Genomic DNA, 5,690 nt, shown 5'->3' with positions numbered 1-5,690 from the left:
CTCTGAAGCACCGGGCTGCGCCGCAGCGTCACAAGTGCCGGATTCACACGCAGGGGTGCGGGTGGGAGGGGGAAGTGGGAAAGGGGTGGGGAGCCTGGTTACGTAGCCCTGCAGCCTTCCTTCCTGTGGCCGCGGGATGGGGTATATAAACAGCCGAGCTATAATTATCTGGTGAGCAGCCAGCCCGAGCTCCTGGGCATGGCCCCAGCCTGCTGCCTCTGCAACAGCAGTAACGGGGCTGCGGGGAGCCCGAAGAGGGCATGAGGAGGTGGGGAAGGTGTCCCCCACCGGTGGGGAGCACCAAACGTCCTGTGCTCCCTCACGAGCCGGGACAGGAGTGATTCCTCTCCAGACCTTGGGTGCAAGAGCACGAGGTCCCTCGGGCAACCTGAGCAAAAGCAGGAGGTCACTTCTGGCTGGCCACAGAGGGGCCGATGTGGGGAACACCACGGGGGACAGGGTGCGCCCTGCGCCCTGGTCTGCCCCGATGCCCCAAGCAACCCAACCCATGGCTTCGTGCCATCCGCCACCACCTGCGCCCACCCCAGCTCCTCCCAGACTTTCTTGCAGGATGCTCTCTCCATTGCACTGAGGGGGCCCCGAGTGCTGAGTATTTCAAAGGACAAAGTGGACGCCCAAGGCATCCAGTTGTGCCGGGTCAGATAGCTCTAGTACGGGCCAGGACTCCTGCAGCTAATAGGAAATAGCGATCTGGGAAGGAGGAACTGGGAGATGGTACAAAGACACCTGGTTGTTGCAAAAGGCTCAGCCAGGGGTTGGCTGTAGGATGTGGAAAGTGCTCGGGGTCAGCCTGTGCTTCAAATTTCCAGCTCCTCCAGCCTCCCTGGGCTCAGCTGAGCGCAGTGTTTGCTTTCACTTCCCTGCCTGGCCCCCAAGACAGACGAGCGCTGGGAATTTTCCACAAAAAAGGAAACAAAACCAAAAGAGGCGCAAAAGAAAACAATGTTCAGATTTGGAACTAAGGAAAGAATCCATCATTTCCGACCCTAAACCCAAGGGCAGGGGAGGGGACAGGGGATGGAAACAGCCACCTGAATAAGCCAAAAGGGTGGCAAGTGCTCTGGTCCTGGTTGGGACGGGAGGTCTGTCTGGTCACCCCATGAGGCCCACGGGCTGGTCTGCTGACCCCAGGGGGATGTTTTGGGGTATTTTAGAGCACTCTGGAGCAAACAGCCAGGTCAGAGCTGTTGAAGATCTGGGCACAGGGCTGGCAGTGGTGGGGTGAGGAGGTGTCAGGCTGCGTCTCCAGCAAGGTGCTGGCCGTGGGGATGCGAGCTGGGTCTGGCACGGGCACACCTTGGGGTAGGAGGCGATGCTTCATGCTGGAGCTTCGAGTGGGCTCTGGGCACCCTGGCATTGGATTTTTCCAACCCCATGGCTGCAGGTTCCTGGCCTCAAGAGCTGGGTTTTTTATCTGGCAGGGGTTTCAGCCCAAGCAGGCACGCAGGGAAGCAGCCAGTGCCCCAAGCCCCATCTCACCTGCCCTGCTCCTCCTCCCCTGCCGGGCAGGGCAAACCCGGGATTAGCTGTTCCCCAGCACATCCCAGGTATTTACTCCGTGGGACTCCCGCCCCAGAGGGCTGCTGATGAAAGACGTGGTGGAAGTTGCCAGCGGAGCAAGTTCCCTGCGTGCTTGCATCAGACTTTCCCCATGTGAGCAGCACGGCCAGCACCCTGCGCTCTGCAAAGCTCCCAGTTGTCTCCTGCATCCCCCTGTTCTAAAAGGAGAGGGGGGGAGCTGCTCCCGGGGAGCTGGCAACGAGACAGAGAGCACGGCCACATCTGCATGGGCACCTGGGGCTGGGGCTCACCGGTTCACATGTCCACACGGGTGCCCACCACCTGCACCCCACCCCTTCCCGCTGTTGACCGAGGACTTCTCCATGGAGGCACGCAGAGGGTGAAGCTCTCCCAACGCGGTGTCGTAATCCCGAAACGTCCCCTGAAGACACCCGTCCAGCCTCCGCTTTGCAAGCTGACTCACCACGGGGGGGATAAAATCACTTTGACTTCGGAGCGCGCCGTGCCCACGGGGCGCTTTTCTCCAGCAGCTCTGGTGGCGAGCTCTCCCTGTCAACAAGCCCTGCAGCCATCAGGCAGCAGCAGCTCCGTCAGGGCCGTGCGAGGAGAGGCTGCTTTGCTGGGCGCCAGGCTGAGCTGCGAGGCTGGTCCTGAGCCAGGACCATGCCTGGTGGGGTGTTTGATGTTACCCAGAGCTGCGAGGGGTACCCAAACACAAAGCGCTTGCCCTGTCCTCCATCCCATGGAGAGGACATGCTCCCCAGGGCAGATGATGGGACAGAGCGAGGACCCATAGGTGGGCTCGGTGGAGGGGATCCCAGCAAGTTTTTGGGGTCAGCATGCAATTGCCTTGGCCTTTCTTGAGGTCTCCAGCTTGGTGAGAGGGGCACCCTCAGTGAGACAGCATCTCCTCGAGAGCTTGCTCCTGCCAGTGCAGCAGGACCTGCCCCCTTCGCCCCTGAGCAAAGCCTTCGGCCCCAGCCCACCCGGGTGTGAGTCCCATCTCCATGCCCTTCTTGCACTCATGTGCTACTTTCTCCCAGCACAGACGTATCTGGACTGGCTCACGGGCTCTGTTTTCTTCTTTGTGCCAATAAAGCAAAGCTTCTTCCTTATCCCTCCCCTTTCTAATTGTTTCCGTACGGCTGTAATTTCACCATGTCCCGGAGCAGGGTTGGGTTCCCTGCTTACATAAAGTTGAAAACAAGGGGTTTGCAACAACAGCGCTGGCTGCTGGCAGGAGAGCACGTCCACCCTGCAATGCCCTCGGGGCATGGAGCAGCTTCCAGGCCTGGCTTCTGCAGTTACCTCGGAGTCTTCCTTGAGGAATGAAACTCTTTTGAGCTGCAGGGGGTGGGAGAGGATCTACCCCACACCACACCTGGGGATCGGAAGGGGATGGGGCTGATATCAGGTTCAGCCAGGCTTGCAAAAGTGCCACGAGACCCTATGGGAGTGTCTCACTAGTGGAGACCTAGCAGTTGTCAACACAGTTTCCAGTCTTCTTCAGGGAAGGTCAGGCAACACCTTCCTGTGGTGGTGAGGGTGAGCCTCTGGAGGCTTTTCTTCTCCAGCATCCAACCTCTGCTAGCTCTCTGCAGGCCAGCGAGTGCCAGCCACCCCAGCACACTGGAGCCTCAACCCCAAGGGTGCCGCAGAGAGGAGGTGGCCAGCACCTCCCGTGCACTGGGACCTCCCTGCAGACCTTACCGGGGGGGTGAGGTGGTGCGGCCGTGGGGGACGTGGAGATGCTGCTTGGCGGCGGCCGTTTCACAAAGGCCTTTCTGTCTGCGGAGGACTCGCACCCCGGCTGTCCCTCGTCCCAGTTTCAGCGCCGGCTGCACGCGCTGCTCTCATTCCTCGGCCGGTGAAGGGGGCCTTTGTGCGCCAACGGCGGTGGCTGGCTCCCGACACGGGGTCTCACGCTGCGTTGTTTGCACTGGTGGCAGCCAGGGCACGAAGGATCTGCTCACGTGCCACCATCCTGCTGCCAGGGCTGGCACCGCTAGGCAGGGAGGGACACCCGTGTCCCCAGCCCGTGGCGGGGCCGTGATGCTCAGGGACATGTCCCGTGGGACGGTCATGCTCTGGGCAGCCCGGGGGCCTCCCAGTTCTGCAGCCACCCTTGGCTGGGTGCAGGGGACACCACTGCCGTGGGATGCTGACCGAGGGCGCTCCCTGGTCCTCCTGCCCCACCGCAGTGTCCTCACATCTGCATCTGCACGGTAGGTGGGAGCCCCTGGCTACTGCCCCCAGCATCTCTTCCCTCCATCCCTGAAGGTCTCGCCCTTATTTCAGACGATAAATCAACCACCTTCCTTACACCCCCTCTCCCTCCCTGCATCCCAGCTGTTCTTCCTCTTGTTTTCCGCCAGCTGCTATCCCGCAGCTAAAAATAACCAGGAATTTACGGCCCTCGACCTTGAACTCAGCCCAGCGCAGCTCTCCCTGCTTCGTGCTGTGTCAGCAGAGCCACGGCTCAGCCCAGGCTTTCCTTGCCTCGGCTGCGAGAGCATCGGGATGCTGCGAGCTGGGCACGTACGAGGGCTGAGATGTACTATACAGTCACTGTGTGCGATCCCAAGGACGTCATGGGTTTTTTGCTTTTTGCCCTTTCAAGTCACGTATTTTCTAGTGACGCTTCCTTTGCGGACATTCATAGCGTATATTTAGAAAAGTTTCCAAGTTTTTTTTCCCCACCCCGCTTGGGAACACAGGAAACTCACAATTTCTGCGTCGCTGCCTCTAAAAGGAAAACTGGGGTGGCCGTGTAATCACGACACAGCCAAAGCCTTCAAGAAAGCCCTGAAGCCCCAGGTCCGTGCTGGGTGAGATCATTCTCTGGAGGTGTGCTACCCATGGGGCTGGTCCCTGGGGGCACTTCGCAGCCCTGCAGAAGGGCATCGATGGCCACCAGGGTGACTGCGGGGTCCCCACAGCCTCCCCTCCTCCTGGCTGCTCCTGGCCACATCCAGCTCTGCCCTTCTCCCCCCAGCAGGGGGTTACAGCTCAGGGGCTGTGGCCAGCCCTGGGAGGGGATGGGAAGGATCCTGCATCCGCTGCGCTGGCTCCGATGGGTTCCGATGTGCAGCGGTGCTGCTGCATCCAAGGGGGGGGAGTCCCTGGGGACCACCAGGACGGAAAGGGATGTGCTACCCCACTGCTGGCCACTGTTGGAGACCATGACGTTGAACTAGATATGTGGTAGGGCGAGACCCAGCCTCCCCCTTCCTCTAGAAACCACTGGGCAGCACGAGCCCCATGCTGCTCGGTGGCTTCAGGTCCAGGCGTTAGAGTCACAGGATGGTTTGGGTTGGAAAGGACCTTGAAGGTCCTCCAGTGCCACCCCCTGCCATGGGCAGAGACCTTGCCCCCAGCCAGGCTGCCCCCAGCCCTTGCTCCATCCGGGCCAAAAGGTGACCTTAGGGCCTTGGGAAGCTCGCCTCACCCTAACCCTAACGGCAGGCACACCAAGGGGGGGCTGGTGAAGTTGTCCCCACATTTCTCATTGCCCTGTTTCTCAAGGGATCCTCCCTGCTCCTTGTTTTTACCGTCCGTGTTTTTTCTCAGAGCAGGGAAGGCTCAGCTCAATGGGAGAGGAGCGGGAATGATTCAGTGCCCGTATTAAGCAGATTTATGAGGTTATTTCTCCAATGAAGGCAGTGTGGCGTGCGTGTGTCACGCTGGCCTGGCCCAGGCTGCATCGCGGCGCTGCCAAACCTCAGCCCTTCCACTGAAACAGCTTCAAAGGGCAATAAAACAAGGATAAACACCGCCGCACTGGCTCTGGGGCCACAGGGTTGTTTCTCCTCTCGCCCGTGTTTCCATCTCCCCTCTGTGACCTCGGTGGGATGTGGGGCCACCTCCCCGTCCCACAACCTGGCTCCATGGAACAAGCCCGTGCTTGGGCTTAAACCAGCAGAAAAAGGGTCCTGGGATGTTTCTGCCCGCCCTTTGTTTTCAAGCTACGAAGGAGGTTGCAACCTTCCAAGAAATGCGTCCCTGGGATCCTGCCCAGTGGGCGAGAGGACAGCCCCGGAACATCACAGCAAGGAGGGAAGATCGAAAACAAGTGAGGAACCAGGAAAAAAAGAAAAGACTATATATATAAACACGCCGGGCAGAAGCGCCAGCACTTCGTGCTCTGG

The 5,690-nt window shown here is 60.0% G+C and overlaps 1 long non-coding RNA gene across 1 annotated transcript; it reads left to right on the top strand.

Moving 5' to 3' along the window:
* The first annotated feature begins 3,665 nt into the window (after window positions 1-3,665).
* LOC121077545 lies at window positions 3,666-5,690 on the top strand. The gene is made up of 2 exons (XR_005824135.1): window positions 3,666-3,767; window positions 5,113-5,690. It is a non-coding gene; the product is annotated as an uncharacterized LOC121077545 (long non-coding RNA).

Source organism: Cygnus olor, chromosome 13 (genome assembly GCF_009769625.2).
Source record: "Cygnus olor isolate bCygOlo1 chromosome 13, bCygOlo1.pri.v2, whole genome shotgun sequence".
Classification (NCBI taxonomy): Eukaryota; Metazoa; Chordata; class Aves; order Anseriformes; family Anatidae; genus Cygnus; species Cygnus olor.
The sequence above is the reverse complement of the archived record's forward strand: the minus strand, read 5'-3'. Positions and strand labels throughout refer to the sequence as shown.